At 40.2% G+C, this 11,161-nt stretch overlaps 1 non-coding gene across 1 annotated transcript; it reads right to left on the bottom strand.

The window, feature by feature from the left end:
• Positions 1-8,594: 8,594 nt before the first annotated feature.
• LOC112087018 lies at positions 8,595-8,701 on the bottom strand. Its single transcript, XR_002899866.1, has one exon. It is a non-coding gene; the product is annotated as a small nucleolar RNA R71 (small nucleolar RNA).
• Positions 8,702-11,161: the final 2,460 nt, after the last annotated feature.

Raw genomic sequence — 11,161 nt, 5'->3', positions numbered from 1 at the left:
AGGACTAGACTAGGCGGTAGCTAAGCACATTTGAAACGAATTACCCCAGAGGAATTTGAATGATTTCGATTTAGTTGAAGGAATACACTAGCTCTGTTTTATTTGGACTTAATTTGGACTTAACTTTCTAATTGAAGCATTAGACCAGGGAAACGAATCATACATTCAGGACTCCTTTATCCTTTTACCACTCTCAGTTGATCCTGAATGGCTAGTTAATCTTTCGCTAGTTCCCTACCTTAACCAGTCCTCTTTCAAACCACATGCAGTCTTGTTTTCTATTGTCTTATATGCAAATAAGTGCAAAAACGTTGGAGAGAAAGAGGAACGACGCAGTTTTCAGTCACCAAGGACAGAGACCTGCGATTTGCCGGAAAGGTTCCAGGAAGGATTCAACACGAGAGGAAGCTCAGTTTGCCTTAGAAAAATCTCAGATTTTGGTACAATCTCGTCCTCTACTCTCTCTCTTTAAAAGGCATTTCCTTTTCAAAAAAAAAAAATAAAAAAAAATAATAAATCCAAAAATAAGAAAAGAAGGAAATTAAAGCCTTAGAAAGTCTAGAGAGGTCGAATTTTAAGTCCCAAGACAACTGGAGTCTGATTTTATGGAGTTTTGGAGATCATTTTCTGATTCCCGGAAAGAATCTAAGTATGGGGGAATAGCTGTTTACAACAAAGGAGGAAGGATTATGCAACAACATTTGGCAAGAAGAAGTGACTGAAAATTGAGGTCATCAACAGATCCTTATCTCTCTTGCGGTTTTGCATATTATCTTGCATCCTCCAGATTCATCAGGTAACCCAAAACACTTTAACTCCACCACTTAAATAGCCTTTTAATGCCAAACGCCGTCTACCCTGGATGATGTCTTTAATGAGAACTCACTATTGAACTTAATGAATGTAGAGAGCTAGTTGACTGGAATCAAGATTTAGATTGTTTAAGTTATGCATGACGGAAAAAGTGGACTAGTATCTTTTGTGCATTGGTGAGAATTTTCTAGACTAAGTTTAGGAGTTCATGTCTCTGAGATTTGTGCATTCCCTATTCTTGTTTTAACTTAACCAGTTTAGGCTTTTGCTTTGTTTGAGGACAAACAAAAGTTTAAGTCTAGGGGAGTTGATAAAACCGTATTTTCACCACTTTTATGGATCATTTTGAAATACTTTTTCTATGTTTTTAATTGCTTTCAAGTACTTTTATTACGTTTTTCTAGTATTTTTAGTTCCAAGACTCTTTTCAGGTAACTTAGGGAAAAGTTTAACAAAATGGATTGAAAACCAGATTTCAGCTCAGAGTCAAACCGTCATAAGTTCACCGCTGATTGAAGGTCTTCTCACCGTCTGATCCAGCTCAAATTTGGAGATCTTAAAGATGGAAGTATCAGCTTTCCAGCACACTTTACAGCTTGGTATTCCAACGGTTCAATCAAAAGATACGCGAAAATCAAGATGTCCCGTAAACCAGCCGGCAAGCGTTTCCACCCGCGGCCAACAGAGCATTTCCCGCGGTCAGAAGCACCGCGACCGCGGCCACCCACCCATTTCCCGCGGTCACACTCATCCCGACCGCGGCCAGCTAACTCTGACCCCGAAGGCCCATTTCTGAAGCCCATATCATTTTCCCACCTTTGATTCCGGAACCCTAGACCCTAGAGATGTCTTGAGCACTATAAATACATGTTTTAGGAACCCTAATTCGTAGGCCCTCATATGTTCTTATTGTTTTAGAATACTTTTTAAGTTTTAGGTTTTAGCGAGAGAGAGATTTGTCTCTTGGACCCTTTGTTCTTTCTTTTTCAATTTCGGTTTCTATTCTACTTTTTAATACTATGTTTTTGATTTCTTTCATCATGTCTGAGTAGTTTTATTGTTGGGACTAGGGATTTTCGATGGGGATTTATATGTTCGATGAGGATTCCATGAGCTTTTGAGCCAAATCTTAGAACTTTTTCTTCTGAATTCGTTTTTACTGCATGAGAGTAACGTCATGAACTACAATCTGATCCAGATGCTTGGTGACACGAAAGTGTTCATTCGGTGTCAGATCTAGTTTCGGAGAGCAAAACAAACATAGGAGTGGAAACCTACCTATGGGCGATTTGTGAATGCTGACGAGTCTTAAACATAATGCATCTCTTCTTTTCCAGGGCCAGAGTGGAAACCTACTGGTCAGGGTTGAGAGAGATAGTTGTCTATGATCACGACAGTGGCGTATTCATACATCTGTGACTCCAGTTCGAAAAGTTTAAGCTAAGATATTATCAAATTTACTCTCTAGCAATGTTTTGAATCGTTCGTACCCCTGAGAAAACTTGACAACCCTCAACACGACACACATCAAAATAGCCAAGGGTGGCCAAACCGAGCTTGGCCGCGGGCCAGGTTGTCACGGCTGCGGCAAAACGCCTCTTGGACGGGGCTGAAAGCTCCTCGGCCGCGGTCAGCTCCCTTTTCTTCTCTTTTTTTTTTTGGTTTTTGATGCATACTAAGGCTTGTATAGAATAGGAAAAACAAAAATTCAATAGAAAAAGGACATTGAGATAAATAGATAAATATCTAAATGGATTGCCTCCCATCAAGCGCTTTGGTTTATAGTCTTTAACTAGAAATGCAGATGAAATCTGAAAAAGAAAAAGAAACTAGGGCAAACAGAAGAGAGAATAAGCAGAAAAAGAAAATAGGGTGTTTAGAGTTCGGATTATTTTCTATGAATTTTGGCAGAAGCTCGACATATATAGCCCTCTACGGCTAAACCTTCCTTGGTTAAACCTCCAGCGGCTAAACTTTCCTTGGTTAAACCTCCAGCGGCTAAACCTTCCTTGGTTAAACTTCCAGCGGTTAAACCTTCCCCGGCAACGGCGCCAAAAACTTTGATGGGCCTCGGGATCGCAGGTCTTTCCAGGCCCGTTGGTCCAGAGTTTTAAATTTATAAAATCCTAATGTCTGAAAGTGCACAAATGTACATTGCAGGACTTAGGGTGTCGATCCACAGGGAAGATGTCTAATCTGCAAAAAAACTTCCAACTGGGATGGTAAGCGAAGTCATAAACACATGGGGGTTTTTGGGGTTTTTGGTTTACGGGATCCTAAACTAATCCTAACCTAATATTTACCGAAAACTAAATGCAATGAAAATGAGTTGCTAAAGAAATATATGAAAGGTGTTCGACTCAAACCAGGGATCTAAACTCATAGGCGACGGCGCAGACTTCTCCGGTTTACCCTAATCGATGTCTAAGAATTTCCAATTAGTCTCCGCGTGATTTATCCTTATGTATTTCCAGTATCTTCATTGAACTAGAATAGGCACATGTATGGCAAACCAACTCTCGTCACCTTAACCAACTAATCACTTAATACGACAATTAACTCTCGCTCTCATGCCGTAAATAAGATCATGCAATTACAACTTAATTATTTTGCTCACATTTTCTCTACAGGAAGCTTTCGACTCCTGTAGCGACTATGTTCTTCTGAAGCTAGGTAAGGATTTTCTGATACAGCACACTCGTGGCTCTGATTGATCCTAGGCTCAGAGATTAGGTCATGAAGCTAACCTCATGCAGTATAAACAACTTAGAAGAGATGAGATCTAGAATATGGCTTAGAAATCTAGAAAACCTAAGCCCTTCGATACTCTTTATAAACTTGACTCTCTAGGACTAATCTAACATGATGCAGAAAATGATAAAAGATATGAAAGATGCATAAAAATGGAATGGAAAATCTAAATAGATAAAAAGGAGAAAGAACAATGGTTCAGGGAAAGAATCCTTATCTCCATCGCCTAAACCTAAGAAAACAAAGTTTGGTACCTCAAACACTCATTACAGGAGCACACACCCGATTAGGGCTGCTAAGAAATGTATTTATAGGTCATAAGGTCTTCCAGGTCTTAATTAGGGCTTCTCTGAAGAGGAATGACGAAATGGGCTTTAATGTTGGGCCTTGTGGCTCGGCATAGGTCCACCGCAGGTGAGAGTCCTCCGGGGCAGGTGGATTGCACTTTTGCCGCGAGTGAGAGTCTTTCGGGACTGGTGAATTTGGTCAACTTTCTCTTCACATAACTTTTGATTGCACCGTTTGATTTTCCTGATGTAAAGTGTTATGGAAATCTTGTTGTCTCTTCTTGAATGTCTCTAAATTTGAGCTGGATCCGACGGTGAGAAAGACTTCATTTGAGGCTGAACTTCTGACAGTCTGACTCTAAGCTGAAAATGTGGATTTCTCCCATTTTGCCATGTTTTTCCTTTAAGTTTCTTGAAAAGAGCCTTGAAACTACAAACATAGAAAAGCCATAATAAAAGTTCTAAAACTAATTAAAACTTTTGAAAAAGCATTGAAATCAATGGTGGAAATGGGTACAAATACAGTGTTATCACTATTCCATGGCAAAAATGATCCAGACGTTTACCTATAGTGGGAAAGAAGATCAAGATGCTTTAACTGTCAAGACCTGCCAGATTTCAAGAAAATCCGATTTGCCACTACAGAGTTTTATGATTAAGCTGTCACCTAGTGGCATTAACTAGTTACAATCCGTAGACGCAACAGAGAGCTTCCGGTTGAAACATGGAATAAGATGATAGCTATCATGATGAAGTGTTTTGTTCCTAGTCATTACCATTGGGAGTTGCACCAGAAGCTGAGGAGGTTAACTCAGGGAACTAAAAGCGTTGAGGATTATTTTCAGGAGATGGAGAGTCTAATGATCAAGGCTTAGAAGAAGACAGTGAGGCTACTATGGCAAGATTCTTAAGTGGATTGAATCGAGAAGTGCAAGACAGAATCGAGATGCAAACATATGGAGATTTAGAAGAGATCTTGCATAAAGCGGTTCTAGTTGAGCAACAAATCAAGAGGAGGGGTTTGGAATACACTTATGGAGCAGGGTCCTCTAATGCTAAGACAAGTTATTCAAAGGCGGATAGAGCAAATTTTAAGCCAAAGGATTTAACAAAACAGATCTCCTCCAACAACGACTACAAAGGCAAGGCTGAGGTCTCTACTAGAACTCGAGAGGTTAGCTGCTTCAGGTGTCATGGAAATGGACATTATGCCAACGAATGCCCCAACAGAAAGGTGATGATTGTCTTGGAGAGTGGGAAGTATGAATCAGAAGAATAGAAAGAAGATTCAGAAACGTCTCTAGAAGAGAATGAGGAGCTGCCTGCAAAAGAAGATCTATTGGTAGCAACTAATCCAAAGGAGAAAAGGAATTGTAGCGGCAACTGAGTGAGCTTATGGAAAAAGTCAATATTCGTGAGAGTATGAGTCATTGTTATGTGCCTGTTCTATTCGTGCCAAAGAAAGTTCAAAGCTGGCTTATGTGTGTTGACCGCAGAGCTATCAACAACATCACTGTAAAGTATTGCCACCCTATTCCTAGACTTGATGATATGTTTGATGAGTTGCATGGATCTAGTGTCTTTTTTAAGATAGATCTTAAAAGTGGTTATCATCAAATTAGAATGAAAGAGGGTGATGAATGGAAAACAGCTTTCAAGACTAAGCATGGGTTGTATGAATGGTTAGTTATGCCATTTCAGTTGAGAAATGCTCCTAGTACCTTCATGAGGTTGATGAATCATGTTCTTAGAGCATTCATTGTAGATTTTGTTGTATAGTTTACTTTGACGACATCTTAGTCTACAGCAAGAGTTTAGATGAGCATACCTGATATTCTTATATTTTGTCATGTTTAGGATTGCATTTTTGTCCAAATATTGAGTTTCATGCATACATTTAAGTAGTTTTACATATATTTGTCTTTGCTTTTGTCTTTAGTTAGGAATTGCATTAGGTCCTAGAGACTTTTGCACTTTTGGAGTGTTTACAGGTCATTTGGAGCTAACTGGGAGCAATTGGGACAAAAGCCATGGAGAGACCATCACCTTATGTGCATCAGACTCGGACAAGTGTTATGGAGCCGACGATCCCTCAACTTGATCACCTGAGAAAGAGGACTTTCACCAGGATTCAGCCTCCGGAGTCTTCATAATGAATCAAGAGCGTCGAGTCTAGTTTCCATAACACTTTAGATCGTCCTATTTTCAGTTTTGAGCTGAATGTTACGGCAATAAGAAGCAGTACATGTCTCGGAAAGGATAAAGGACCAACGCAACGCGCATCAAAGAACCGGTGGAACGGAGCCCTTGCCGACGTCAACTGAACCCTAACCCTTCACCAAAGTTCGAGATATTTAAGTTGTCTTTCCAATGCAGTTTAAAGAATGCCATTTAGAGCCATATCCTGGAAGTTACGCTCCCCTCAATGCAAAGTGGTCCGAGAAGGCTTAGGTTGTGCAATACGGTACTGCGACTTGATTAACTCGCACCCATGAATGTTCAACGCTCTGAAAACAAGTTGAGACTTTAGAGATGAGTGTAAGGAGACACTGAGAAAGGTAGAGACTTCCAGAATCAAATTTGAGTAAGTCCACAATGCTGTGCGAGATAGACCTGCGAGTTGGACATGAAGTAGAACCAAGTAGCACATGTGTTCGAAAATTACACCGACTTGGGCATGCGACTTGGGCAAGGAAGTGACCATCTCGCACAAATATTATCTCCATAATGCGTCCTGGTTGTGCGAGTTGAAGAGAAGGAAGCCTGAGCAGCACAAACATTCGCTGTTTACACCTAGATAGGCATGCGGCTGGGGCTGAGGGATTTATGGCATTACAAGGCTGCTTCTATGGCTGTGCGACTTGGGCCTGCGACTTGGGAAGCACCTGACCATGTCGCACACTTGAGACATGACCCATTTGAAGCCGGGTCAGTACCCAGTTTGTCCTGGGCTGACCCGGTCCGCAAGAGACACTATATATGCTTTTTAGGGTTTTTTCCAAAACTAAAGCTTTGTTTTCTCTTGTTTCTCTTTCCCCTTTTGTTAAAAAAACGAGTCTGTTAAGAGATATCTCAAGGATTTAATCAATCTAAGTCTGTTTCTTATCATCTCATCTTCTTATCTTTGCTTCCAATCATGATTAACATCACTTCTTGCAAACGAAATTGTGTGTTCATCATGATTTAGTGAGTAGTCTTCTTTTAAGCTTCTAGGTGTGTAGATTAGGGTGCCTTGATGTTTGATTTATGATGTTTAGGTTATAGATTCTTATTTCCTTTCCTTAGTTAGCTGCTCTTAATGCTAGATCTCTCATTATAAGCTTGATCTAGAACTTAGGCATTTCTCCACCCACAAGGTGTTTGATGAAATGCCTGAATGACCTAACTTAAGGGTTTATGCCTTTTTCATCATGGGAATGATTGTTAAATGCATGAATGACATATTAGAACTGTTTCTTAATGCTCATTGATTCATATTTCACAAATGATGATTTGGTTTGAAAATGGATTAGTGTAGAGGTTAATTCCTTCATGAGAGGATTAATCTAGATTAGAGTTAATTGTAATTTGAGATCATATGATGCTTGCTTTATTTTTCTGTATAAGATTCAGTCTTTCTTAGCTCTTATTTTGATGCACAAAGAGGCTGTCTGGTCATTTTAGACTTGGAACCTTATGCTTGTTGATTGCTTATTCATCTAATGGGAATTAGTCTTGATTTGGTAATTAACAAAGGAATTTTTTGTCATGAGAATGAATTAATCTGATTGGGAAGTCTAGACTAAAGAATTGCAAGTGTTGCATTGTTTGCTTAGCATCATGAATTCACATTTAAAGCACCCTGATCAATGATCACATCTAGAGGTTTAGCTTTCTCTTATTTTGAATTTGAGTCTTTGTTTTGTTTATCTTGTTGCTTGTTCTTAATTACTGCTTGTTCTTATTTGCTTTATGTTTTTAGATCACCTTGTTACCAACTGATCTGCTTATTAGACTTGAATTAAGATAGCTCCTCATAGTTCTAGTGTCTAGAATCTCTCCATTTGGATTGATACCTCAAGTGCTACGATGACATGAGTAGTTGAGGAGTTGATCAAGGATTGAAAAATTCCTACTATCAATTTGGCGCCGTTGCCAATTGGAGATTCATTCTAGCATTAGGACTTTGGATCTTCTTGATATCAAGTCATTTTATTTTGTTTTACTGATTACCTTTCAAGTGCTGTCTTTGTTTTCAGGTGTATGAACACAAGAAGTCAAGCAATAAGACAAAGAGAAAGAGCTGAGCACATTGAGAGGTTGGGTATGGATCAAGGGCAACAGGCTCATGGTGGTAATGTAAACCACCAGGATCAGCAAGAGGGTCCGGTACCACGTCCAAAAACAGTTGTGGGAGCTGGTGATGAGGCCAATACTCAGGCTCAAAGACATGGGATTCAAGCTCCTACACCTGAAAACGATTTTGAGATCAAATCTGGCTTGATCAACATGGTGCAATCAAACAAGTTCCATGGCTTAGCATTAGAAGACCCATTAGATCACATTGACAACTTTGATAGAGTCTGTGATCTAACTAAGATGAATGGAGTGAGTGAAGACAGTTTCAAGTTGAGGCTATTCCCTTTTTCTCTAGAAGACAAAGCTCATCAGTGGGAAAAGTCTCTACCTCAAGGATCAGTCACAACATGGGAGCAATGCAAAAGAGCATTTCTAACCAAGTTCTTCTCTTCATCAAGAACAGCAAGGTTAAGAAATGAAATCTCAAGTTTTATTCAGAAGAACCATGAATCCTTTTGTGAGGCTTGGGAAAGATTTAGAGGGTATACCATGCAATGCCCTCACCATGGATTCTCAGATGCTCAGCTGCTAAGTACCTTCTACAGAGGTGCTTTACCAAAGGTCAGACTACTCTTGGACACTGCTTCAAATGGTAATTTCATGACCAAGGAAGTCTATGATGCCATGACCCTTGTGGAGAATGTAGCTCAGAGTGATGAGCTTTATGGAGCAGAGTTTGACAGGAATTCAAGAGGTGCTGTGTGTGCTGAAGATGAACGAACAAGGAAAGACATCTGTTCTCTCAATGAGAAGCTAGATAAACTTCTCCTAGCTTCTCATAAGTCAGTCAACTTGATTAGAGATGTGAATCATGTGTTTCAAGACACATTTCAAGGGGAAGACATCACAGCTGAGGTAAACTTTGTAGGTGGACAACAAGGTTACCAAAAAGGCTTTACCTACTACAAGAATTACCCCACCCAGAACTTTCACTCTCACATCAATAACCAGCATGGTTTTGTCCCTCCCCAACAGCAAAGCCTCCAAGAGAACTCAGGGAATAAGGATCAGGAAGTACATAACCTGCTCCAGAAAATCCTCCAAGGTCAAGCAAATGGTGCCATGGACTTCAACAAGAAAATGGCAGAGATTAACAACAAGGTGGATTGCACTTATTCTGATCTTCTAACTCAACTTTCAACCTTGGCTTCCAAAGTCAAGACACTAGAGAAAACAAGGGCCACTGCAGTTCTCAAGCTCAAAGATCTTTACCAGGGACATCAATTGCACATCAAACAGAATACTGCAATGCAATCCTCTCAAATGATGAGAATCATGCTGCTGTCCAAGAAATTGAGGACCTTCTCCATGGCAATGTCTCAAGTGAAAAATGCCTGACAAAAGATGATGAGAACACCATCATAGATTAGTTTGAGTTCCTGTTCTGTGATCTCAATGAGAACATTGAGAAAGAAGGTGGGGAGGCAGCTTGTTTTGATATGAAAAAGAATGATTCTGAGATTGCTGAAGGAAAGGATCATAGAATGGTTCAAGGAAGGACATCTGATGGAGTCTCTAGCACTGGTTCAACAAAGATGAAACCCAAATCAATTCCCAAGCTAGGTAATCCAATGAAGTTCTCCATCTCATGCTCTCTTGAAAGTTTGAAAGTGGACAATGCTTTATGTGATTCTGGATCAAGCATCAGTGTAATGTCTTTAGACATGGTGGAGAGACTAGGGATCAAGAGTCTTAAGCATCACCCCATGTCAATTACCTTTGGAGATTCATCCTCAAAGAAGCCATATGGAATCCTTGAAGACTACCCATTAAAGATTGGTGAATGCACAGTTCCAACTAATTTTGTAGTCATGAAGATGAAAAAGATCAAAGAGCTACCTCTTCTGCTTGGAACTCCATTTCTGAACACCACAGGAGCAAGGATGGACTTTGATACTCAAAGAGTGGTGCTTACTAAGGTAGTTGATGAAGTATCTTATCCCCTTAAACCTCCTTTTGCTGGGTTTTGTGGAGTTATATCAGATAATTCTGATGAGTTGAAACACTATGAGATGAAGTATGTGGGGAGTATTGGAACTATTGCAGAAGCTCAACCCCTTGCATCTGTTGAGAAGAAGAAAGAATCCTTAGTAAGACCTGATCTTGAGTTTGAAGGGGATTTCTTTAGTGATGATGAAGCTTGCTTGGAATCTCTATCTCCCACACCATGTGAGAAGGAGATCATCAGCAACAAAGGAAATGGTCCAGGGTCTCAAGACAAGAACCCAACAAGAACCAAACCATTCACTCTTGGGTCCTCTTCTCAAGTCTTAAATCTCACTCCTTGGAAGTTTGATGGTGGAGCTGTTGAATACAAAGTTAAAGGCAATGGAAGATCAAGACCATTTGCCAAAGTCAGAGCTATCCTCACACCAGAGTTCAAGGACAAGGGATCTGATGGTCAAAGAGCTGATGAACAAGGACCTCATGCTTGAATTCATGGACAAGACAAGGAGCATCAAAGCTCCTCCTCTCCCTCACTAAGAAAAGAGTATGAAAAGTCAAACTTAGTGACTTAAAACAAAGTGCTCTTGGGAGACACCCCAAGCTTATCCTTGCACATAACTCTTTTTAATTTTTTCTCTTCTTTTTCATGTTTTAGGATATTTTAATGGGTTTTGTGAAGTGTTTTCAGGTCTAAGGTAACTTATGGATGCTGTGGTCCAATGACAAAGTGAAAAGGAGTCTGAGAACAAGCTGAGGAAGGACTTAAGGAATGAAAACTGGTGAGCCGCCTGGTGTGCTACTTGGGTGTGCGAGTTGGACAAGGTCAGGTCCCATCTAGTACACCTGTTCGCAAATCACACCTACATGGGTGTGCGAGTCAGTTCTCCCCTGATCCAAGTAGCACACCTGTTCGCAAATCACACCTACATGGGTGTGCGGGTTGGTGTCTCCTAGGGCCATGTAGCAACAACAAAGAAGGCCAGAACTTTCAAGAAGCTTTATGTGCGACTTGGGTGTGCGAGATA

Source organism: Eutrema salsugineum, unplaced genomic scaffold (assembly GCF_000478725.1).
Source record: "Eutrema salsugineum unplaced genomic scaffold, Eutsalg1_0 scaffold_2, whole genome shotgun sequence".
In the NCBI taxonomy this organism is placed as follows: Eukaryota; Viridiplantae; Streptophyta; class Magnoliopsida; order Brassicales; family Brassicaceae; genus Eutrema; species Eutrema salsugineum.
This window is presented reverse-complemented; position numbering and strand designations above follow the sequence as displayed.